General features: G+C 37.9%; 1 long non-coding RNA gene across 2 annotated transcripts; it reads right to left on the reverse strand.

Annotated features, from left to right (window-relative positions):
* Window positions 1–11,209: 11,209 nt before the first annotated feature.
* On the reverse strand, window positions 11,210–18,254 carry LOC148016760 (uncharacterized). 2 transcript variants are annotated; one of them, XR_015688083.1, is made up of 3 exons: window positions 14,861–18,234; window positions 14,269–14,353; window positions 11,210–11,930 (listed from the first exon to the last, which is right to left on the reverse strand). It is a non-coding gene; the product is annotated as an uncharacterized LOC148016760 (long non-coding RNA). The 2 variants fall into 2 exon arrangements; XR_015688082.1 differs by having other exon boundaries at window positions 14,269–18,254.
* Between the last annotated feature and the right edge of the window lie 9,360 nt (window positions 18,255–27,614).

The raw sequence follows: 27,614 nt of genomic DNA on the forward strand, positions 1-27,614 counted from the left end.
TCCTCCTCGTATTTAAGAATATTGTGCAAAATACAACATGCATTTACAATATTGGATAAGGAATAATGATCAGAGTTTTGGATGGTTTTACCTAGATAAAGCCAATATTATTTTACTTTGCCAAAAGCACATTCAACCACAATCCTAATTGATTGCAAATAGTTGTTGGAAAAATACAACATGCATTTACAATATTGGATAAGGAATGATGATCAGGGTTTTGGATGGTTTTACCTAGATAAAGCCAAGATCATTTTACATTGCCAAAAGCACATTCAACCACAATCCTACTTGATTGCAAACAGTTGTTGTTGGGGGATAAAGGTACTTGTGTCTAGCCACCTATGTATTAGCTACATTGACAATGCCCGCATATTCACACACCTATACATTCCAAGTAGCGAGCGTCCATCACTATCACTTCATTATTTATTCTTTTAGTGATTTGAATGAAGGGAAGGCTGGTCACGCATTGTGATTGTTGGACTTCCCACATCTTGTCTCTCTCTTATCTCTCTTGCTCTTGCTTCTTCCACCATAGCTCTTACTTCAGCTCCATGCTTCCACTTCAGGGCTCACTCCCTTCAATTGGTATCAGAGCCATTGCATTGGCATTCAGAAGTTCAACCCAACATTACTTCAGCTTGTGGAGAGAAGCTTCAGCTCATAGTTTCAATGGCAGCCATGGATTCTTCACCCCGAGGTATACATTGAGCTCTACCTTCTCCATGAATTCTTTCTATTGGTGTCGAGGCGTCGAGGCGTCGAGGCTTGTCCCAAGGCTTCCATAGGATCTAATGAGCTTCCCCAAGCCTTAAACATCATCATCATGAGCAACTATAATAGTAGGAATAGCCAATGTGATTTGTGTTTGGTTGCCTTGCTCCTTCTCTAGCTTCATCCCACCTCCCATGTGGCCTTTGGGACTTGGGCAAGCCTTCCCAACACTCCATTGGAGTGTTATCCTCCAGATATTGACTATGCATTACAATTTATAAGTTGTAATAACAAGGCAGTCTCCTATCTTTAATATCCCATGATCAGTGGCATACCCATTTAATGCATGAATGGCTATGTATAATGCTACCATATTCAAGATTGATACACCTATGCTTTGAGCTCACTTTGGAACCAATTTGAGCACTATTCTTGCTCAATTTTATAGTGGTCCAATTGCTGTAATAACCAAGGCTAAAGCTTATTTTATCAATGAAAGCATATGCTTATTACTCCAGTGTGCTTACCAATTATTCGGAGTGATATATCGATGCTATGGTTCATATTACATGGTTGGTTATGTTTGTGGATTTCCTTTGAGCTAAGTTTGGAGCTTTAAATCTTGACATTGATTGTCATTCACTATTATATATGGTTATTTAATGCTCTAGTAAGAGTTTTGCAAAATACTTGGGTTAGATGCTCCTGGATGTATACACACTACTTGGATCATGGAGGTATGGATGCCTTCCACATGATGTTTTGAGCTTTGTTTGCTCATCTGAAATTCAACTTTATCTCCAGTGGGAGCCACTTCTTGACATTTGGAGATTACATTGAGATTTTGCTTATGCAGTTGAGCTTGAGGGTTTAGAGTGAGACTGTGGGAGGACTTCGTGACATATACATACTTTATGTACGCAACTAATGCTCAGTGGACTGATTTGACATTCCTTTTAGGTGGGAACCTATCTCTATCATGATATTGTCAGTGATATATACATCTTGCAATTGGCTATGCATTGAGCTTGTGTTACATTTCTCAATAAGAACTATCAAATGAAGGTGTTTACTTGCATAAACAGTGGAGTAAATTGTAATTACAACATACTGAAAATGAGGTACATTAGTAAATAAAGAATCAATATCAAATAGAGGCAATCATTGATATAAGACAAATTGCAACTGCCAAGGAATAACTCCAACTAGTAGTGAGTGAATATGCAATTGGCACCAAGAAGTGTCAAAGAATCAGTGTGCTAGACTAAGGTACATCCCATAGGCATAACCATCATGCATAGAGTGGGTCTCACGGATAATAGAAGAGACCAACTATAGGCACAACGTGCACTTGTTTGCCTTCATTATGGCTAGTGGCTCGACTAATAGTGTTATCTTTAATATTGAAAAATTGGATAGCACCAACTACAACTAGTATAAGACCCAAATATAGCAAGTTTTAGTGCAAAAAATATAGATTAGACCCTTGAAACATAAGGGTATCAAGCTTGAACTTAATGATATAGATGATTGGGCTGAATTAGATAAACTATGTAAATCCATCATCATATTATCCCTCTCTAAGCATGTGTTTTATAATGTTGTCTCTAATGGCCAATCATAATGGAAAATATGGAAAAATATTTGCAATGTTTATGATAAGCAAAGTTTCACTTCTTAGATGTATTGGCTAAAGCAACTTATGGACCTTCACATGAAGGAGAGCACTTCTATGTCAACCTACTTAAATGAGTTTCATTCCATTATCAGCCATTTGTCATTACTAGGGATTGAACTTAAGAGTACTCTTCTTTCCTTGTTTCTCTTAGCTATACTTCTTGAATCATGGGATATCTTTTGCATTGCTATGTGTGCCAACATACCTAGTGATGGGTTATAGTTGTTGCAATATATAGAGGGTGAACTCTTGAGAGATTGAAGAGGTTAACAAGAAGAATATCAATGCTTTCCATGCTTCTCATGCTTTGACAGTTAGAGCAATAATGTTAGGGGCGGTAATGATTGCCATGGCAAACACTCTCAACAACCTCACTCTCAGTCACGTGGATAGTCTCACAATAAGCCTCGTGGTCATAAGTTCTCATTAACTTGTCATTATTGTGGGAAATCAAAGCATATTTGGCCACAATGCCATACAAGTACAAAGACGAGCACAAACAAGAGAAAAATGATGAAGTAGAGGACAAAAATGATGATTGTAACATTGTCCCTAGAAAGTCCAATGTTAAGATTGAAGAGATTAATATTATACAGACTGATTTTGATGATGGTTTCATACTTGCAACTTCTTTTCTTGATACTTCATAGTTGTCTAATGCTTTGCTAGGGTATGCTTAGTGTTGGTGTGTTGGTTGATAGATTCATGGGATTTTTTTATATAACCCCTCATAGAGAGTGGTTTCACTCCTATTGCAATTTGATTGGATCTATCCATTTGGATAATGACCTGGCATTGGAGATAGTTGGTATCGGTGTTGTCCAATTGTAGTTTGGTTCAAGTTGCATGTTTACTCTTCATGATATACGTTATGTCATGACTCTCATAAAGAGCCTTAGCTATGTTGGTACTTTGGATGATGCAGGCTATCTAGTTTCTTTTGATGATTCCTCGTGGAAGATTACTTGTGGGAATGTTGTCATTGCATGTGGTCCTAAGTCCAACACTCTCTATCCCTTACTTATATCTAGGTCAATTGACCATATTTTGGCAGTGGATGCGATTCCACATGTATCTCTGTGACGTCATTACCTTGGGCACATTGAAAGGAAAAAAAATACTTACTCATTTGCCATATCTTTTATCCCTTGACTATAAGTGCTTTGAGTCTTATGATCATTGTTTATATGGCAAGTAGAAACATAATACGCATAAAAAGTTTGGTATGACATGCATGGGTGAGCCTTTGGCTCTCGTTCATTCGAATGTATGTGGTCCCATGTCCTACAAGTCACTAGGTGGCACAAAGTACTTGGTTACTGTTATTGATTACTATACACACAATGTTTGGACATATCCCATTAAGCAAAAATTGGAAGTCTTGACTATATTTCAGCATTGGATTGCTTTGGTTGAGAACTAGTATGGGTATAGGCTGAAATGCTTAAGGTTAGATAATGGGGTTGAGTGTGTCTCTGAATCCTTTGAGCAGTTTTATTATGCAAGGGGTATTAAACATTAGTTGACTGCCCTATACATCCCATCCTAGAATGGTATGGCTAAATAGGACAATTCAAGAGTGAGTTCGTAGTATGCTTAGCCAGGTAGCCTTACCATAGGATTTTTGGGCTAAGAGAGTTACTACTGCCGTACACTTAATAAATTGGTCCTCATATATTGATCTTGACTATCAAGTTGCAGAGGAGGTCTAGTCTTAAAAACTTTTCTTATATGCTTATTTGTGTCTTTGGTTGTCGGACTTTCTGCCATGTATCCAAGAACAAGCACAATAAGCTATATCCTAAGTCTAGGAAATGCATCTTTCTTGGTTATGGTGATGTAGGCGAGATGGGCTATTGCTTATGGAGTCCGTAGGCTTGGAAGGTTATCCGCAACAGCCATGATGTTTTCCATGAGGAGAAAATGCATAAGCAACCTAAGCATCCCATTGAGATGCACAAGGTGATCTTTTAAGAGGAACTTCATATTACTATACGACCATCTAGATAGCCTACTATAGTAACAACTGATATCCTAGTGGCTCAAGTCCCTTATGCTCCATGAGATTTACAGGCTCCACAGTTAGCTTTGAGGCAGTCTACTAGAGATAGATGGCAACCTGCACGGTTTGAGTCCTCTATGGGTTACGTTATGGTGACAAATGTTGGTAAGCCTCTTACCTATGATGAGGCCATGCAATCAAACTATGACTCATTGCAAAAAAATCATACATGAGATTTGGTTTCTTTGCCTAGTAGGAAGCATTCTTTGCCATGCAAGTGGATGTACATGTTAAAAAGCTCCCCTAGACATCCCAAGCCAGGATACAAGACAAGATTGGTTGCTAAGAGCTTCAAGCAAGAACGTGGTGTGGACTTTAATGAAGTCTTTTCTTCTATTGTGAAGATGACTACCCTATGCTTGGTACTAGCTTTGGTTGCTTAGCTTGACTTATATATTTATCAGATAGATATCATGACGACTTTTCTTCATGGGGACTTGCATGATAAGATTTACATGGAACACTTTAAGGGATTTTTAGAACATGCTAGGGAACACCTAGTGTGTAGATTGAGGAAGAGACTTTATGGCCTTAAGCAAGCACCTTGGGAATGGTATCACAATTTTGATGCCTTTATGCATTCACATGGATATTCTTGCATTGATATGGATTTGTATTTATATACAAGGAAGGCTTATGATGATGGCCTTATGATTTTGATCCTCTTTGTGGATGATATGTTGATTACTGGGAGTGCTCATGATGAGCTAGATGCATTGAATGGTTAGCTTAAGAAGAGCTTTGAGATGAAGAACATGGGATAAGTCTCACATATTCTTGGGATATGCATTATGCACATTCACTCTAAGGGGCTCCTCTACTTGTCACAGAAGAAGTACATACAGAAGGTTCTTGAGTGGTTTCATCTACACAATATTAAGCCTATTGGCTATCCTTTACCTTCTCACGTGAATGTTAGTCACGCCGATTGACCATAGTTTGATGACCAGAAGGCTAAGATGGCCAAGATCCCTTATGCATTAGCAGTGGACATTCTGATGTATGCCATGATAGCCACTTATCTTGACATAGCATTTGTAATAAGAGTTGTGGCAAGCTATATGGCTACACCTTGCAAATGACATTGAGATGCCGTCAAGGGTATCATGAGGTATCTGAAGGGCATAGTAGCTATGTGGATCTACTATGGTGGCCAGGATATAACAGTCATGCAATACATTGACTCTGATGATGGAGGACATGTAGACCACCTCTGGTGGCTATGTCTTCACCTTTACTGTAGGTGCTATATCTTGGATGTCCAAGGTGCAAAATTGCACATCTCGATCTATTACAAAGGCAGAGTATGTTGTAACCACCCGTTGAGGCTTCCAAGGAGGCTCTCTAGTAGGCCATCTGGTGGTAGACCTTGGCATTATTGATGTGATCTCTACACTGCATTTGGATTCTATGAGTACTATTCAATTGGCCAAGAATCTAGTCTTCCATACAAAGAGGAAGCACATTAAGGTGCACTATCACTTTATTTGAGAGGCCCTTGAGGACATGTTCATTGAGCTTGTCAAAATCTCCACTAATCAAAATCCTACAAATCTGCTCACTAAAAATCTCACAGCTGAGCGTTTTTCCTTGGGAAGTTGATGGGCATTGGATGAGATGAAATCTTTCATCATCTTGTTATACTTATGTACATTTGTACTTTGTCCCCTTTTTCTTGTTCCCTCCTCATTAGGAGCACATTCTCCTTTAAGTGGGAGATTGTTGGGGATAAAGGCACATGTGCCTAGCTACCTATATATTAGTTATATTGACAGTATTCGCATACCAACACATTTGTGCATTGCAAGTGGCAGACGCCCATCACTGTCACTTTATTCTTTATTCTTTTAATGACATTTGAATAAATGGAAGGTCATTCATACATTGTGACTATTAGAGTTCCTCTCTCTTGGCTCTCTCTCTCTCTCTCTCTCTCTCTCTCTCTCTCTCTCTCTCTCTCTCTCTCTCTCTCTCTCTCTCTCTCTCTCTCTCTCTCTCTCTCTCTCTCTCTCTCTCTCTTGCTCCTTCCACCATAACTCTTGCTTCCACTCCATGCTCCCACTTCGGGGCTCACTCCCTTCAATTGTAGCTATGTCTATCCTCGCCTGGTGACTCAACCATGCTTCCACTTTAGGGCTAAATCCCTTTAGTTGTAGCTATGCCTATCCTCGCTCCTAAGCTCATCCCTTTGGAAAGGTGTGATTGCCCATTGCAAAAGAGGGTATCCTTCACCATGAATAAAATATTAATGTCCACAATTCCCTACACAACCATACTATAGTAGCTCTATTGATGGAAGTAGTCTAGTCCACTTTCAAGAGGTGGCAAATTAAGCTTCAAATATATAGCATCAATCACCCTGCAACAATTGGAAAATCCATGTAACACTTTAAACCCATCCTTTACTTGGCTTAGCTTGGATTGTTTTTTAGGCCATTACACCAAGTGATGGCCATTTTTTCCCAAAGATGATGCGAACTCATAGACTATTTTGGAGACTGTGGGTCAACCACAACCAAAATTATCTAAGACATCAATACATATCATCCCGGATGCAAGCTACAAAATCTGAAAGCCACTTGTCTCTTCATTGATATAACTCTTCTCTAGGAACCTTACTATGCTATTAGAATACATTCTTGTTGCAAGTTGTTCCAAATCAAAGAAAAAACAATGTCAAACAAGACAATCAAAAAGTAAAAAAATGTAATTATTCCACCAATCGATGGATGATCTTGGTTTCATGTACTAAGAGATTAGAGGCTCTTGGAACCGTCGTCGCTTTGTAGCATGGCAACACACCACATTAATGGGAGTTGTTACAAAACAAAAACCACCTCCTCATCATTGTTCTCTTCCTCAAGTTGGTCAACATTCTGCAAACATAATTTCATAGTCCTCCTAGGAACTGTTAGTGAAGTGATCAATGTTTAGAGTAGTGATATTAAAGCAAGGCTTATGTTGCACACCCTGTTAGAAAGTTGTGTGCCAATGGGCTTTGATTCAAGGTATTCTTCACTCCTAGAGTTGTTAGATACAGAAAATAATGTGTTAATGTTCTCCATTGGATGCGAGTCAAATCTTCAGAGTGTATATTGATAGTTCAATGTGGTTCTACAAAAAAAAAAAAAGAGTTGATGTTGTCCATTGGATGGCCAAAAAATTCTATAGAGTGTATATTTAAAGTGCAGATAGTTCAATGTGGTTTTGCAAAAAAGTTTTGATTATGTGTATTCAAGTATCCTAGAGAACCTACTACTGTAAACATAGGGAATGTGATCAAGGGAGACCATTGTTGAGACTCTAAATATACTTGACATGCCTGAATTTGCAAGGCGATGGTGAGATGTGGAAGAGAGAGAGAAAGGGAAGAGCGAGGAAGCAAGAGGGACTAATTTGAAGAGTCGGTCAATGATGCTTACAAAGGGTGATGGAGATAGAGGTTTGACAGTGTGATGGCCAGAGGAGTACTTGCACTGAGAGAGAGAGAGAGAGAGAGAGAGAGAGAGAGAGAGCACTACTGTGCAGGGCCGTAGGTGAAAGATAAAGTGGTCACTAGTCACAAGGTACGTGCTACAACGTAGACTAGATTTTAGGGGTAAGGAAGGTTAAGTCATTAACGTATGTGTGGCATGGCTCTAATTATTCCTTGGAGTTACAAAATGTACTTTTGAATAAAGTTGATTTTTTGCATATATAGCTTAAGATCACTTTTTGACCACCATTTTTTTCATTTTTAAAGTTAAGTATCCTCACTAACTCACACACACACACACACACACACACTCTCTCTCTCTCTCTCTCTCTCATGAATGTCATCAATACACACATGCACACACACACACACTCTCTCTCATGGTATCGTGAAGCTCATTAATACACATACACACACATGTTAAGAAACACAGATCTAGAGCTGTGCTAGCTATGGCAGACAGAGGTTATAAACATAAAACATGGTAGAATGAGTGATAGAAAAATAAACTAAGATACACTTGGCCCTATACAAAAAGCTATACTCTCTCTTATTTTGCAATATACCAAACCTATCACTGAACCTAACAACATCCTATGTGGCATGCACTGAAATAGTCCTAAGAGAAAAATATGAATTCTTTTACCTAGAATTTTTTTACAAGGAATTCGCTCACTCTAAAGAAAGTCAATAGGTAGCACGTTCTCTTTCTCTCTCTCAATATAGCAACTTCCTTTTGAAAAGGATACACAACTCTCTAAATATAGATAATCTCCCTCTCTTGCGACTCGCATATAGAGTTTCACGATAGGCTCACTAACTCTCTCTCTCTCTCTCTCTCTCTCTCTCTCTCTCTCTCTCTCTCTCTCTCTCGTTCATTATCGTGAATGTCATCAATACACACGCACACGCACACACACTCTCTCTCATGGTATCGTGAAGCTCATTAATACACACACACACACACACACACACACATGTTAAGAAACACAGATCTAGAGTTGTGCTAGCTATGGCGGACGGAGGTTATAAACATAAGACATGATTGAGATAAAGAATCATAACTCAAGTAAATTAGGTTCCAAGATAGATTAACTTGGACTCATAAACACAATCTTGAGTGACATAGAATGATTGTACTATTGCATTCAAATGAGTGTCAACAAGTATATGTCTTTATAGCTTTTGGATAGTACCACTCTTCCTCATTGTGCTTATGGAGTTCTGGGCATTTCTCATAGAGCTTCTAGAGCATACATTTTTTTCTCTATCTTTCATACAAAGCCTCTTGTGGGAAAGCCTCTTTTAGGCACACATCTAGCCTCTATGGGCATTCTTGTTAAGCATCATTTGCTATTCTCAACACCCACCCTCAAATGATTAATCTCTACCCTTGCTGGATTTTGCCCCCTCTACATGTAAACATGGACCAGGAGACTCGCTCTTTGGCAGCCTAGTCAAGTTAAAGCTTGAAACTTTATATCTTGGTAGGGTTTGTTACATCCACTATGGAAAGCAAATCCACTAAGGGAAAACAAGATACATGATGGAAAATTTTTGAAAAATATTGTTTGTAGCAGCGGAAATATCTTCTTCTTCATGCTGCTTTGGCATTCCTCGAATTTCTTCTTTGTCTTCATGCTCTTTTCCTTGGTTATGCTCTTTGTCCCTTTTTTTGGTGCATGGTACTTGACATTCTGCTTTGATATTCTTATAGCACGTCATGTTGGCATGCTGTCTTTCAAGGTCCCGAATCTACGAAGCCCAGTCTATCTTTATGGTAATAGGCCTTGCCCTAGTCTAATCCACTCTATTTTGTGAGATAGTTGCATCTTTCAATGTTTCAGCCTTGTCAAATATGGGTCACATTCCTTATGCTAAATGCAATGGTATAGCTATCGATACTATTATCTTGAAAACTAAGAGCCTCTGCGACTTCTTCCAGCTACACTAATGATTGTGCACCCCCAAGTCCTCTCTCTTGGGCCCTCTTTTTTCCAACATTGAGTATAGCTGGATTGATATCACATACAGAGACTCGTGTATCATCCTTTGCCTCTACATCAGAAGACTAGGTAGGTATGCCCATATGTTCACGAGAATGTATTGCTCCTAGAACATGAAATGCTACACCACACAATAATCTCCTATCCACCCTTGAAGATGCACTCCAAAATGGCCAAGCCACTTGCAAATCCTGTACAGGAAGGTATCCTTCTCTACCATTAGGCAACGTCACAAAGTACCCCATAGGGATGACATCCTTGATGACGGCTTGCATCGTGCCTTCCTCGCCCTTTTGGAGAAGCTTGTGAGGCGCCATGTCGATGTTCTTGGCCTCTTCCTCCATCTCCGCCATGACGTGAGCCTACGAGATAGGCTCCCTACGGTAGAATCTCGTACTTTGCCATGCGCAGGGGGCCTACAATCATCTCTGCTCCTGCAAGGTTTTGGCTGCTCTGAGGGAAGAATCGACATTCCCAAATCCATCATCGTCAGATTCATCTCCTAGCAAATGCACAAAAGGAGGCTAACGGTCTTGAGAGACTCTACAGATCACAATCGCCAGATATGGCAGTAACAATGATGGTGGGGAGCAAGAAGATGAGTATTATCTCTCCCTTCTCTCTTTTCAGTCTCTATCAGAGACAAAAGTAGACCCTTGGACCAAATTTTTCCCCTTGCTTAGCTCTTCCAATGCGAACCTCAAACCAAGTTTCTTGAACAACACCTCCTTCCTTGAGCTCCTTCACCTCGTACAAGACAATGGATGTGTGGATGGCTTGAAGAAATTGAGATGGAAATAGGATGTGGACTTGTACAAGGAGAAGAGTGAAAGAGTGACAAATTGTAGAGCTTGCAAAGAAGAAGAAATCACACTACTAGCTTAGCTTAGCCATGGCTCTGATACCATGTTAAGAAACACGGATCTAGAGCTATGCTAGCTATGGCGGACGGAGATTATATACATAAAACATGATTGAGATAAATAATTATAACTCAAATGAATTAGGTTTCAAGATATATTAACTTGGACTCATAAACACAATCTTGAGTGACAGAGAATGATTGTACCATTGCATTCAAATGAGTGACAACAAGTACATGCCTTTATAGCTTTTGGATAGTACCACTCTTCCTCACTATGCTTATGGGATTCTAGGCATCTATCATAAAGCTTCTAGAGCATACATCTTTTCTCTATCCTCCATACAAAGCCTCTTGTAGACAAGCCTATTTTGGGCACATCTAACCTCTACAGGCATTCTTGTTAAGCATCATTTACTATTCTCAACAACACACACACACACACACACACACACACACACACTCTCTCTCTCTCTCTCTCTCTCTCTCTCTCTCTCTCTCTCTCTCTCTCTCTCTCTCTCTCAAGGCAATGGCCCGTAAGTGTGAGGTATGGCCTACTCTCTACATGCGAAAAACCTGTTATAGCCAAGCAAGAGCATTGACTCAAAGGCATTGATGGGAAACATGTTACGACTGAGCACTTGTAGGGTTTGTAGCTCGACGAGCGCGATCAGATAGCCATTGAACTTGATGAGACCCAACTTGTGCATGTAGTAGTGGACAACCAAGGACGTCTTCTTGCACAACCATGGTGGCAAGGGAGGTCTCCTTGTAGCAACATAGGAGTAGTAGGTCATATCCTTAGTAGGTCTTCAAGAAGCGACTCTCTCTCTCTCTCTCTCTCTCTCTCAAAATAGTCTTTGATGGTATCATCTATCTCTTTCAATTGACAAGGTAGGTATATTTTACGAGATTGCATGCATGAGCTCTGCTGAATGTATACCTACATGAGCTTATGCTAAAATGTATTTTAGGAATGGAAATAGTCATGTGCTTTTGAGTCTCCAAGTCTAGTAGCAAAGAACTCCAATACAAAATAGGAGAAAATATAGACTAGATCCGCACAGGCTTAACTCATAATTGCTTTTCAATTCCATCAAGGTAGTAGATGCCACCATTGCTCGTCTTTCCTGCATATTAAGAAAAAAGAAATTCCTTATCAATTCCCTAGAACACCATATTGGGGAATATGGGAATTCCCATAAGTTTGGGACATGCAGTCAAATATTTGGATTTGTCATAACTTGAACATTATAACTCCAAATCAAGCGCTCTATAGCTCAATAGATTCCATTTTGAAGCACTTTCCAATGATAGGTCACATCATATAGTTTTGAGAAACTTATGGACATGCTATCTGGGTGCCACCTATTTAGTATTCAAAAAATGGGAATTGGGAGATTTGTGTATTTACTTCCTCTACTTATGTGTATTTAGTCACACAGAAATTCCCCAAGATTTGTTGAATGAGTGATGCAGTGAATGGTGACACTTGATGAGCCAAGTTGGCTTGGTCAACTAGAAATGCCCAGTTTGTTGAATGAGTGGAAGACCGGTCACCTACAACTACCTGACTAGCCTACCTAGGCCCTACAAAGGGGAGAGATGGAGTCAGGTTTCAAGTAGTATATTCATAGTATATTAAATGTGCTAGCAACAATGTACAAAAAGCATGGCGCCTAGTGGGTGCTACATTTTCTAGTGCTTGAGGCCACTCTAGTGTCATGTAGTGCTTGTGGGTTGCTGATTAGATCCAAACGGCTCCTCTCCTACATTGTTTTGTAGTTCTGAAGGCTTCAGCTGTTGTGTTTCCATTCCTAGATTATGTTGCTTGTTGCCCTCAACTATAGTTTAAATTGAAGGCATGTCTTGTGGCTGTTGTAGTTGTGTAATTACCTAAAATCATGACTGGGGATGCTCCCTAACTGGGTTGTTTTGAGTCTTCACTCCACTTATAATTTACTTCCTTGTTTCTAGGGTATTGTCGCTTAAAAATACTTCGTGCTGCTAGTTGAGTTTCGACTTATGCTCGGACTTGATTTGACTGCTCTTGGTGGACAGCTCGCTCTTCATGTTAAAGCACCTGTGTTTTGCTATTGTTGTTGCTCCCTATTCATGGCTGTTGTTTCCAATCATCACTCACCATTGAACCTACATTGGAGGTCTAAGAAGGTAAAGCCTATGCTAAAAGCTACTCAAATACTTGTGTCTTTTCTAAGCACAATACAATTAGCATAGATGCACAACACACTTATTTTTGTTACTTTGCAGTCCTAAATTGATCCTCTGACTACTGTGCTTCCTCCAAACTCCCTATCAACCTATCTATGTCTCTAATTAGGCTTGTCACAATAATCCTAAGTGCAACTTGAAGATTCTATTTCTCCAACGCTTGCCAGCCAAGCAAAAGAAGCCAATGACCCATCATTGTTGCCAAACCTCCAAGAGCATTTTAAGAGTTGTCCACCTTCAAACAGGTGAGAAAAACTGAGAATGGCCAATATTTAATGGTGCACTTCTCGAGACACCAAAAAAATCCTAATTACAATAGTCAATAGTAATTAGGTTTGATTTCACCAAAACAATGTTAAATATCTTCAAATTTGATAAGATGAGGGAGAACATAGTAGAGGAGAGAGAGACATTCAATATGCTACCAAGAAAGTGCTATAACAACAGCCTCTGTTGTTTCAGAGAACAAGAATAAGGTCACCTACTAGTTTTTAATGTTTTGCTACTATATCAAAAACCCTCATTTCTACACCAACAACTATCAATAACCTTGTTTTTATGGCATCCTGTCATTTGAAGCCCTAGAATCTACTCAACATCAAGTTGCCCTATTGTCCTAGAGCTTCAGCACTTGTCCCCTTACTCACAATTAAGTTCTCCTTCAAATCTATCCAAACAACCCAAAATGGGAGAAAAATAGCCCAATATGGAAGATACACTTTCATGCAACCCAAAACTGATCCAAACTTGGCATTGATCAATCAAGGAGGGTGGGACTAGGTCTAAATATGAGGTGATTCCTTTCCACTCCTTGTTTCCTTCAAGAAAGGAGGTGACTCATCAGTACATGAGTGGGATTTGTGCCTATAAGCAACAAGGGAGGTTGGTACAATGTGCTAGGGGAGATTCCCCACATGACGAGATCAGAGGATAGAGTATGATGCACTTGTGGATATGGGGTGGGTGCATAATCCACAACTGCCATTCCCAACAACAAAGCACCAGGGTGCAAAGTGGTACACCTCTAAGTGTTTAATGATGACCTAAAGCCTAAATGTGCATCAAAGACAATGTGTGCTAAGACTAGATAACCCATGGTAGGTCTAAAGTACAGTCCTAGAGTTAATGTAGATAAATGTATATGTTCATTGAAAGTGGGAAGAAAGGGTAGAAAATGTGAGGATAGATCTAAAGTACCAAACTCATGCTCAAATGAAACAAAAGATATAGGATTACCTTGTGGGACATCTATGATCAAAGAGTGTTCTTCAAATCCATATTAGTACCGAATTGGGTCTCCTAAATGACTTAAAATTAGTCCCTACATAATTAAAGAAGCAGTACACATAATTAGACTCACACAAAAATGGATTGCACAAACCATCAAGTCAACATCAAACTAGTTACAAGTGAAAGAAAATTACATAACACATAATGCAAAGTATACGTGTCCAAAAGAAGAATTTTGACTAGCTCCTTCGAGCTTTTCCAATGAAGCTTTTTCCACCTCATCCTAGGGAGATTTTGATCCTATGATTTATGCATATTCATCAACAGCCTTGTCTTCTCTACAATGCTATCTTCTATATAAAGCTTGAGTCATTTTGTCATGCTCTACTATAATTTAGCTACTGCATCTTTAGCAACTACAAGCGCCTAATGCTCAAGGCCCCTTAAAACATTCCAACTCAATAACAATAGTACAAAATTGAAGGAACCATGACTAACATAATGGCCATGTTCTGTAGCATCTCACAGAGCTGTCATTTATCAGGAAGCTTCAACAATAGTTTTTCATTTATTAGAAAAAAAAAGTTCAAATCACTACCTGAGTTGGACTTGGTATTGTTAATGGACCTGCAATTGCTGCTCCTATTACATGACCATTTGGCCCCCTGCCACTGATATATTGAGTCCACAAGTTGTTCTACAAGTGTCTCCTTTATCAGTCAAAAGGAAAGATCTAGAAAAGCCTATACTAACCTAGCTGCCATTAACAACATACTAATACAATAAACCCAACAAAAAATATGGTATATATATGAATCTAATGTCAGCTAAGTAAATCCTATGCTAAGTCCAATGTCATCAAATTAACAACATTGTAATACAATAAAAAATATGGTATATATATGAATCTAAAACCATTTAATTTTTCCTCACAAAAGTCAAGAATAGACTTAGAGAGAAAAGAGTGCTTACCATTATAAGCTTACTTTTGGTTTGTCGTATTAAAACGTTCTATAAAATGGAATGCGATTTCCTATAGCCATTGATTGGATTTCATGCAATGGGATATTTAATTTCTGATTTGAATGACATGTACACAGAGAAAAAATATTATACTTGAGAAATCTAAAATAGTTGCATAGATAATCAATAAAATTCTATATCAATTTTCTAGGTAAACACCATCTATGCTTTGCTCAGAGGCCTCAGCATGCTGGAGTAACCTGTATTTTGCAGTTTTTCCCTCAGCCCAATAGGATTCATCAAGAACTACCCTAAACCAAACCACATTTGCCGATGGCCCACATATCATATTATCTCATTGCTGACTTTCTGTTTTGGGTGGCTTCTTCTTAAGAATATTTTCCCTAGATCTTCAAGATGTAATGAGTCCATAATGCAAGCATTCCTTTCTTCTGCATCTTTTTCCTCTAGCAAAGGTTGTTTAGAAACTACATACAGACAATTGAATGTCGTTCGAACAATATAATACAAAATCACTTGCATCCCAACCTTGAAATAGGCTACAAAACAATCATGCAAGCCCCTTTTCTAGGCCAGAAAATGATCATTTCAGATTGTAAATCACCTACCCCCAATACAAATACAATGCTTCCAATGTTGGAGTTCAATAGAAGTACAATAATGGCCTGAAGACTTTGTGAGCGCACCACACTTTGTAGACATACTAACCAATGCATTGCATAGCATTATGATTTTCCAATAGGCCCAACATTACAGATCTTGCCATGTACTTCTATTCCCTTGCAAGTTGCTCCTATACTATTGAAAGCTTCATTGTGTCTCTGCTCAGTGTATCCACCAAGTACTAGAGAACCAGAGATTAAATCCAATGATAAAATCTTCTCAGCACTTATCACACTTTTGCAAGCACAACACATGCAATTTACATGTAGAGCAGCCCTACTCATGGTGTAGGGCAAAAACAAACAGGAGCCCAAGCAAAATCTTTGACCTAGAGAGCTGAATATAATAATCTTCTTCAATTCTGCATTCAGATCAGCTAGCTAAAAAACATGGCTACTCCAAGTAAATTCTTTACTCAACCATGCCTACATCAAAGCCAAGTCTAGTTTCAAATGTGACAGCAACCATGTTGAAACAATAAAGCAAACTGTACTAAAACAGGTGCACAAGAACACAAGAATCACTAAGCACGACTTTTGTATGAAGTAGACATCTCAATTAAACCAGCACCAATAGGTTGGAGAGCATGGTGCAAAATCTGGACTGTGAAGCATTTGTAAAATGGCCAATGTAGATCTCATGACACTCATCTCGCACACTGAGCACTCTTAAGTTTTCTAAACTCAGAACCTGTAGTCACCATGCTAGTTGTGACTTGTAAGTGAAGATCTGCATCCTGTGTGACAACAGCTTCAAGGATTTCACCCACACTTTTCAATCGGTTTGCCAGAGTCTACAGTTGGTGTAAATCTGCCAGCCACAAGCTTTTTCAAAATGAAAGCAAAGATATTTGAGTTGCATGAGAGAATGACTCAGCAAATCAATAAAGTCAAAGAGCATGTATCATCCCTTCCATTTCAAGGATCTCCTGATGCAAAGTGCCATTGCTAGACATGATCGCTTCTATTTTGTGATGGTATGCAAGCCTCATTTTTTAGGATGTGAATGACACTTGGTCGGATACATAAGGCTCCGTCTATCCTTAAGGCAAGAGACACCATAGAATGAAATGTAATCAAAATGGAAAAGATTGCTCTCAAGAACATGTGCCTATGACAATACAAGCTCAATATACCTACCTTGGTAATGGTGGAAGCGGTATGAAGCAGCCTCCATTTCCTCCGGGTAGACCCAACATCTTCCTCTACATCCTTGTCTTCCTTGGTGTATGCAAATGGTTTACCTTGCACATATCTCAAACATTTGGCCTTGATCGATGGTGCTTGCTACTAGTAGAGTTTCCACATAACGTACTTTTACCCCCTATTAAGGTCTTCATTTTAATCAACAATCCAACCAACATGTCTCCTGTAGAAGCTCATGAGACTATACAATTGACTCCCCTTGTTTTTGCAACAATAGTCCCTTCTTCTAGCACCTCTCAAAGATCCTGACCATTACAGCAAGCTCTCTCCATAGGTAGCTACCAGTAATCTGATTGCTAGCTACAGCTCCAGACCTTTTCCAAGCATGCAAACATAGCTCACATGGTAAGTAAAATGGGCAAAAGTGATTTTTTGAATCAAGGACCTTGTTGAAAAAAAGTGACAGTTGTCAACTGCTTCTTTCACAACAGCACCATTGTCATCGTTAGGACCCATTTCTGATGTTGCAATAATCGTCACCTAGAGAAAAAAATTTAATATTCATCATGCCCTGTCACAACACAAACATGCATACATTAGTCCTTTGCAGCTAAGTAGTGTGTTGTTTCGCTAAGCGTGCCTGCACATGGTTAAGACTGTTGCAGTTTTAATAAAATTCTTAAAAACTGTAAAATTCATAGATTGTTGTGCTCTGTAAAGCAAACATGTGGCAATGTTAAGGTATGGTGAGCGGGCAAGGGAAAGAGATGACAGCCACATTCGTGACCATATAACTGGATTAATAATTTCCAAGCTCAATATGTAGATGTGACCAATCTCGAATTGTATGAACCTTTGTGATGCCTCAACCAGGCAAAAGGACAATGACATTGTAAACAATGCATGACAGAAAAAAAAATTCCCATTGACTAGACAGTGACATCAAACCTCACAGTAATGATCGACCCCTAAATCTGTTGTGAATCGCAAAACGATTACTGCTAAGCCAGCTATGTACTAAATAACAAATGCAGTCTTTCTGGAAAGATTCAAGGTTTAACTCGCCTTCCCAGACAGTGGCTTTGATCACAGATTAGTGTCTCCAGCAAAGAACATATAAAGGCACGGCAGGGAGGCACACAAATGGAGCTCGAATATTCGCACGATACACAAAGAGAGAGAGAGAGAGAGAGAGAGAGCGCGCACGTGGTTGATAGCACAAGAATCTCTGATCCAACGCTCTTTATCCTCTTGAACAGGCCCCTCTCGAGCTATTCTACTTGTCTATGTTCTTGTTTGCGCGCTTTTTTTTTCCCCTTTGCAATGCATTTCTTAATGTTTTAATTCCTACCATTAATAATTGTATTCCCTATGATGCATTCTCACTAGTGTAATGCAACTTGAAGTGTACCTCTAATAAAGATAATTGTGAGTTGGACTGGACTTTATCTCCTACAAGAGAACAAATATGATTTATGAATGACTTGAAATAGTATTTTAATCTTGGTTAGGCACACTTATGGATCCCATCACCTTGAGAGAAACTTTGGCTTAATCATTCTAGAGCATTGATCTAAAGGGCATGCACCTTTGGCTTGATTTGTACGCTTTGATCACTTAAAGACTACGCAAATGATGGAGTGTCTACAAACATATGTCACTCTAGAATGCATTGTGATAAAGAAGCAAAAGTGATGTTTTTATTTGCGATTAAAGCCCCCTGCCCTTTCATTCATTTTGAGATTTGCTATGCTGATCCACAAATCAAAAGTCATTGCAGAGCTACTAGCCATTGCGACTGGTTGTTCAACCATGTTTCTTAATGTTTTCTATTATTATTTTCTATAGTTTTAGCATATGTAATGCATGACCACTCCTTTCTAAGGACCCCTAAAAGCTAATTTATAAGGGGGACTTACTAGGAGACCCAATGGTAATTACTAGTATTCTCCTCACTCTTTTTTCCTCTGCATCATCTCTTCAAAATTAGTCCCTTTCACCTCCAGTACATGCTGTCAATACATGTAGTCTTGTCACCACTATATCAATCCCTGTCCTTCCCTTCTCTTCTCCTGATGCTTGTTTCTTTGGTGATCTCCTTTTGTCCATGTTGTTAAAGAGCTTTCACCCATGAATATCCATCTTTGCCACATCAAAACAAAAGGTACGCACTAAAATTCTTCCCCCATGATTGGACCCCGAAGCACCTATATTGCAAGTTCCTAATTCATGCAATGTATCGATTTAGACTTCGGATGTTTTCAAGAAGTCCCTGTGGACTGAATCCTGCTCTTCTTTGTCATAGACTTGTTCTCCTAGTTGTCTCCCTTTTCTATAAATTCTTGAGTAAAATGATGTGGGTCTACGCTCATTTATGGTGCAAGATGAGAAAGTGTGGGATCTCAATAGAGCCAATGATTGGTTAGAAATCTAAGTTACAGATTCACCCTAGTCATTAGTTTGACTATTGTGCCACACATTTGCAATAGACCAAATTTGTTAGGTGGCATATCATGTGCTTGTTATCTTTGGACCAAGTAGTAGGTGGAATTCAATTTCTAGAAAGTAATAACCACAATAAGGAATTGTGGAGGATTAGGGCTATAGAAATCTGAGGAGAAATCAAGTCAAAGGCCAAAAGGTCGATCTTCAAATTGCTTTACAAGCTCAATGAGGAAAACCATGGGCTATCATGATTAAACACATGTGAGAGAAGGCAAAGATATATGTGGAAAACGGACATCACTTGCCCACAAGGCAAAGTTACATGGGGAAAAGTGGACAAAACTTACGTGGGTGAAAATGGATAACACTTACTTAGGAGGATAGTGCTTGCCAATGGGAAAGTCTAGCTCCCAATATCTATCATGAGAATTGCTCATTGACCAAAGGAGGTAAGTTGTGTCTAAGGTTCAATGAAATTTTGGAAAGGAGAGCTATATGAGAGGCAAAGTGTTTCTACAAAGTGTCTGGATGTTTCCCCAACCTTATGTTTTGAGCATCCCCCCATCACCTAGGACCTCAAAATGGCAACAAGGGAATAGTGAGATGGTTGGATATCTAGAAACTGACATATAGGGAGTACTTGAGTTGGAGGAAATGACATGTAATTTGTAGCTCGATAGAGAAAAGCAGGAGTGCTTGATTGCACTCCTCTAAATCAAGAAGGCAAAGTGGTTGCTAGACACAAAGGTTGTTCTAGAAGATATATGGTGCTCTATCATCAATACAAGGGGAAAATCAACATGCAAAACAAGCAAGAAATAAGACTTATAAAAGAGAAGGGACACATGGCTGCCCATATCAAAGAAGCATGGAAGACATGTTACCCTTACACCATTGTTGAAACTTTGAGAAGAAAACTACTAAGAACTTGAAAGGTGACACCAAGTGTTGAACTTAATGCTATGGAAAGTAGGTGCTAAAAAGATACCTACTAAGGTTAAGATTTCCAAATTCATGAAAATCAATGATTGATGACTCCTCTATATTGTAAATAGTGAGATAGTCATCCATCACTTTTGGCACTATATGGGGGCAAGGGGATTGTGGGAAAGAGTGAGGGAATGGACCCATCTTGTTGGGCTAAATAATACCATTAGGATGCACATAGCTTTGTTTGGTTGATAAAGGATCCCTAGATGAGGAGTCATTAAAGCTTTGGAAAGTAGTAAGGGTCATTGTTCTAAAAATCATTTGGACAATTAGGAACAAGGTTCTCATAAAGAAGGAAAATAAGTTTTCAATAGATATTATGTTTAAAAATATAAAGCAATGCTCTAGCTCTACTTAGGGCACTTAGAAAAAACGACCAAGTCTTTCAGGTTGCCTTTAAGCACCTGGCTAAGAGTTGATGCTTTTGGCTTAGCCAGGTCGCAAAATTTTATGTTTGTAAATATTCAATATAAATTCTATTTCATACTAAAAATAACAAATTTTATGAATCTATCTTAGTCTAAAATATTTTAACTCGATATAATTAAGGAAGGTAAGGAGTCTTTTACACTAACTCTTATTAAGAACTAAAATAGACAATTTACTTAATCAAAACATTTTCTATAATACAAAAAAGGAACCAAATTCAATTGAGTAATAGTAGCAAAATAACTTGCAACTAATCCTCATTAGAAGCTCTCTTATAATTCAATTTTATCGAGTCCATATCAAAGACAACAAATTGTTCCCTCCTACTAATCAAACTATCGTGTCTGCTAGTGCTTATATGTATTGAGCTACTCAAATGCTGGCTAATAATTAGTTATTAGTTAGTCATATTTTACCTTCACATGGCTTGTTTCACCATTGAAATAAACTTTTGAAGGAGTAAGGAGAAGACATTCTCAAATTAACAAAGCAAAAACAAGAACCATCGTTACACTAGATGGGCATGAAATGAACAAAATAAAGTTATGTGTAGCATAGGATTGAGCAACTAGCTTGAGGCCACCCATTTGTATAATATGGGAGCCATTTCCAGTGAGTTTTCTAACATTTAATGTAAGGAAAACAAGTCCATAATTGCATCTAGATATTACTTTTTAACTAGGAGTTGAGAGGGTATGTGTGTGTGTCCATGCATGTATACATATGTATATGTGTGTACTTGTGATACATGGCTCTTAGACACCTTCATATGGTAAATTCCAACTTTTAAAAAATTTATAATTTTGTTTATATCCTAGATCTTAAATACCTAGAGCAATGCTTGAATTTCGTATATACTCCTATATAGAGAATTTTAAGAGAATGTAGGCAATTCTTCATATGTACATATAATTCCCTACTATTAGAAGTGGAGAATGACATTCTTGCATTCTCTTATGTAGGAAATTTTGAGAGAACATAGGAATTCACTACAATGATCTATAATTCCTTACTATTAGAAGTGGAAAATTAGATTATCCTATTATCTTATATAGGGAAACTTGAAAGAATATAGAAAATTCTCTCTTTTGATGTGTAATTTCCTACTAGTAGATGTGGGAAATTTGATTTTCTAGTTATGTGTAGGAAATACATGGATACATATATAGGAAATATCAATAAATTTCCTACATTTCATAAAATTTCCTATATAGGAAATGATTAAAAGTTTCTTGTGACTCTATGCATGATGGTTATGCCTACAGGATGTACCTCAGTCTGGTACACTGATTCTTTGACACTTCTTGGTGCCAATCACATATTCACTCACTACTAGTTGGATCTATTCCTTGGAAGTTGCAATTTGTTTTATATCGGTGTGTTAACCTTAGCACAAGAAAAAACGAAAAAAGTGAAAAAGCACAAGTCGGGACCTAAAAGAGATGGCCCAGAAGGAGACTGGACACAACGGAAGAAGCAGGAAGGAAAACGACTGAAAGTGCAAGGGCAGACTCAAAAGCTAAGGTAAAGGAAAAAGCACACTTTTAAATGTGAGACGCCCCTAAAAATTCTTGTAAAATAGCACCATGCTCCCTCTTGTGCAAATTGTAAAGGTAGATGGGCGGTAATAAGGAAGCTAGGAAGATAGGAGGACAATGGGAAAAAGGGCCTAGGCCACGACCGGCCATGTAAATGACTGCCCGAAAGGGATAAGGGTTTTGTATATAAACTCAAAAAGTGAATGAGAAGCTCATTCTTTGGTGTGTAGCAAAGTGGACTCATCTTCTTCTCTTTTTCTCTCCTTCTTGCCTTCTTGTGTGTGTTTGAGAGAGGGAGTATGAGAGTGTGAGGGAGCGAGTGTGTGAGGGTGAGGGATCAAGGAGAAAAAGCTCTCCATCATCTCCTCTCTTCTTCTCTTCTATTCTATTCTCTTCTCTTGTCTCCAGTGCGGCTATGGAGGATGGAGCTTGAAGGTGGAGGCTTGAGCTTGTATCAAGAATCATTGAGCTATCAGTGTGCACGAAGGAGGAGGGTACTCAATCGGGCATCAAGGTAAGCTCATTACACTCGTAGAGTAAGCTACCTTAATATCCTTGCTTCGCAAACAAGGTCTCGATATGAGGCATGCCAGCTTGTATATGTTCTATATTTAGTGCACAAAGGCAATCCAAGCATATGAAAATATGGTCCATTGTATACTATTTATATGATATATAGTTGACAAGCTCTCTCTCTCTCTACCGTATTGATTGCTTGATTTTAAACTAAATTTTAACTAATTTAATTAATTAACTAATCATATATATATATATATATATATATATATATATATATATATAAACTGTTTATAAGAGTTAAATGGGACAAATACATTGGTTATGGTTTCGGTAAATGCATTGGCTATGTTTTGATAAATGCATGGGTTCTAGTTTCAGTAAATATATTATCTATGGTAAATGCATAGGTTCTGGCAATGATAAAATCATATCAAATATGTCTTTCATATAGTCAATCTTATTTGAAAGTAAATACATCGTTTTTTAAATGCATTGGTTCCGAGGAAAGCACTAGTTCAGGAGACTATATCGCTCTACATAAACACACACAAAAATAGTAAAAAATACATTTAATTTTATCTCCTTTAATTTCATTAGCTAATTAGTAAAATATAATTAATTTTTAACCTTAAATATTAATAATTAATTAATTAATTAACCAATGAATTAATAACTAACTAACTAACTAACTAATAAGCAATTAGCCAATTAAATAATAATTAAATAATGACTTTTTAAACTTAATTAGTTAATCACTAATTAATTTAATAAATATTTAGTTACTTGGTTAGTTAATAACTACTTAATTAATTAATTAGTAACTAATTAATTAATTGACTATTCAGTTAATTAATTAACTAATAAAATTATTTATTAATAATTATTTAAAATTAATAATTAATTACTTAAAATTAGTAACTAATAACTAATAACCAATAACGAATTACTTGATATTAATAATCAATTAGTTAAAATTAATAATTGATGCTCAATAATCAATTATTTATTTATTAGCTATAAATTAAATAAATTAAAATTTATTTAATTGATTATTAACAACTAATAAATAATTTTAGTTTAAGTAATAATTACTAATTTTAATTTTATATATTTTTAATTAAATTATTATTAAATAATTATATAACATAATTATTTAGTAAATAGTATTATTAATTACTTAGTTTATTAACATTAATTAAATTATTAATAAAAAATTTATTAGCATAAAATTTAATCAACACATGTATTAATCAATTAATATTTACTTAGATGATGTCAATTAGTTTATTGATTAGTTAATCGGTGTATCGATCAAATTATATCAATAAAATCATTAAACAATTTATTAATTGATGTTAGTTAACTTGTTCATTAGTTTATGCATATCAACTAGTTAATTAATTAATTAGTTATTATAGTGATTAATTATTAGTATGAAGTGAATCATTAGTATATTGATATTAATTAAATTATATATTAAATTATATGTTAGTATTAATCATACCATATAAATCAATGTGTTAGTATAGTAATATAAATGAATCAGTTATGATAGTACATTAATATGTTAGTTGTATGGGATTTTTTTGGAGGGGATGAAGAGAGGGTGTAAGTGCACGTGGAGCAAGGTCAATCTGTCGCACAAAAAAAGGGATCGTTAGTGCTCATGTCTATGTTAATTATTTGAGTTTAGGGTCCAAGGTATGCGAGAGAGTGTGTGTGTGGGCTAGGATGGTTGAAAAGAGAGAGTGCATGTGGACTGGAATCATTCTATCATGCCAAAGAAGGGGTCATTGGCGCCCCCATATTTGGTGTAGAAAAATATGACAAGCACCCCTTGCCCCCCTCTCAGCTCTCTCTTCGTATGGGAGATGTCTCTTACTCTCCCTTCTCTCTCTCTCTCTCTCTCTCTCTCTCTCTCTCTCTCTCTCTCTCTCTATTTGACATGCATTTAATACCCCACTATCTCAAAGTGGTTATATAAGGCCACACACCCCCTATGACACAATGCCTCCCCCCTCCATCAAGTTGTGGAATACTTTCTTAATCTCGCAGGTTCATACATCTCTCTCACTCCCTCCCTTCCTTACACACACACACACACACACACACACACACTCTCTCTCTCTCTCTCTCTCTCTCTCTCTCTCTCTCTCTCTCTCTCTCTCTCTCTCTATTTGTTACCACGACTCTCTCTCCTTAGCTCCCTCTTGTTGTCCTTCACTCACTCACTCACTCTTGGAAAAGTTACTATATGTATATTCTCTACATCACGCACGTTCAATACCTATTTATAAATATCCTTATTTGTGAAATTTTCTTGAATAAAACATAACCCTTGTCTATTCAATGTGTAAATAATCCTTTTATATTACACCATTCTATATGTAAAAATCGTGTAAAAATAGAATTTTAAAAATATATTACTTTGAACCTACGTGATGCACACATATATTCATGAGTAACTTACTTGAACACTCACACACACACACACACACACTCTCTCTCTCTCTCTCTCTCTCTCTCTCTCTCTCTCTCTCTCTCTCTCTCTCTATTTGACACCCACATCCACTCATGCACACATATACACACCCAAATCTTTCTCTCTCTCTCTCTCATGCTAAACACTTTATATATCTGGCACTCGCACGCACACACACACACACACACACACACACACACACACACACACACACACACACACACACACACACACACACACACACACACACACATTATATGTCAAGGATGATTGGGAGCTAGAGAGAAAAAATGTAAAGAACCTATCAAAAATATGACGCATGGGGTGCTTGCACCTTCATTTTGGGGCATCATAGAGTGGTCCAACTTAAGAGGAGAAGCTAGCAATCAACATGGAATGTGGCACCAATTCATGTGGTTTTGTAATGATAATGCGGACCATACATTGAACATTTGTTCTTCCATTCATCATGTGTTGCCCAAGATTCCACAAGTATGGCCAATGGCACAAGGCACAAATTTGACATCAGAAGAAATCCACATATTGGAGAGTATGGGCTTCTTTTACAAAAGGCAGCACAAGAGGTGAATGCTAACAAGGGATCATGTAGATATCAACAAAGAGGTGTTTCATAGGCTACAGGGAAAAGGATAGACTCAATATTGGCTCTAGATGCAATTGTGAAGGGCCACACGGTGAAGCCCTTGAAGCATAAGGTTTTCAAACTAGAGACACCTAACTCAAGTGTCATGTAGAAGTGTTATGATGTACACATTGCAAAGAATCCAACATGTAATTGCTTGGATTTCATGGACCGTGTTGTTGTGGAAGGAAAAGTGTATTTTTCATGCAAGCACATATACTATATGTAGCTTCGAGTGTTTGGAATGGATGCAAATGCCAACATGGTTATACACCAACCTACATTCATTGAAGAAAACTTGCACATTGTATTTGGAAGCATAACTTTTCCAACACCACCTACACTATGACCAGCAATGCAACACAAACACTACCTCTTACCACAGCCACATTTTATTTTGATGAGAAAATACTATTATATAATTCAGTTGGATAGCTTATATCAAAATTTTGATAAGCCTTTGGTGACCTTGTCCCTCTTAATTTGTCAAACAAAAGCACTATTTCCAGAGTTAAAAAAATATAAATGTACATTTGGATTGCTTGTATGAATTATCTTATATTGAATACGTTGGAGGGAGGGGGGTAAGGAAGAGAGGGGGGAGAGGAGGGAGCTATCAATCCATCGCAATTAAAGTTCAAAAAAACCATAGTGACCACACAAGTGTTCACATTATGAGAGAGAGAGAGAGAGAGAGAGAGAGAGAGAGAGAGAGAGAGAGAGAGAGAGAGAGAGAGAGAGAGAGAGAGAGAGAGAGAGAGAGAGAGAGAGAGAGAGAGAGAGAGAGAGAGAGAGAGAGAGAGAGAGAGAGAGAGAGAGAGAGAGAGAGAGAGAGAGAGAGAGAGAGGTATTTAGAATTTAAGAGGTGTTTATTACAACATGTGCCATAATCTGATATGAGATATTATTATACAATGTGGACTGATTGCATGCACAAGAGAGAGAAAGTGAAAGAGAGAGGGAGATAAACATGGAGAGTGACTGAGTGACTGAGATGTATATACGTGTGTGTGTGTAGAGTAAGAGGGAAAAATTGCATGTACAACCCTAAATTGAGAGAGAGTAAAGACATGGAGAAATTTGAGAGAGAGAGAGAGAGAGAGAGAGAGAGAGAGAGAGAGAGAGAGAGAGAGAGAGAGAGAGAGAGAGAGAGGTGCACCATTCCGGGGTGATTGCATGAATGTATCCATGTTACATGCTAGAGATAGAGAATCGACACAAGATAGAGTGGTATTTGATGAAGTGTACTAGAAATAGAAAAAGGGAGTATACATGGAGGGAGAAATTGATAAATAGAGAATGAGAGATGAGAGAGAGAGAGAGAAAGAGAGGTATATAGAGTGAAGGTAGTGGTGGTGATAATGGAGGTGGTGAGGGTAATGGTACTGGTGGTGGAGGTGGAGGTGGCAGCAGTGGTGGTGGTACAGATGGTGGTAGTGGTGGTAGTCATGGTGGTGTGGTGTGGTGGTGGAAAAATCTAGGGGTGGAATAAGTGGACTCTCTGGAGCAAGAAA

This window comes from Lygodium microphyllum, chromosome 23 (genome assembly GCF_053477565.2).
Source record: "Lygodium microphyllum isolate KBCC chromosome 23, Lygodium_microphyllum_v1.1.10, whole genome shotgun sequence".
Lineage (NCBI taxonomy): Eukaryota > Viridiplantae > Streptophyta > Polypodiopsida > Schizaeales > Lygodiaceae > Lygodium > Lygodium microphyllum.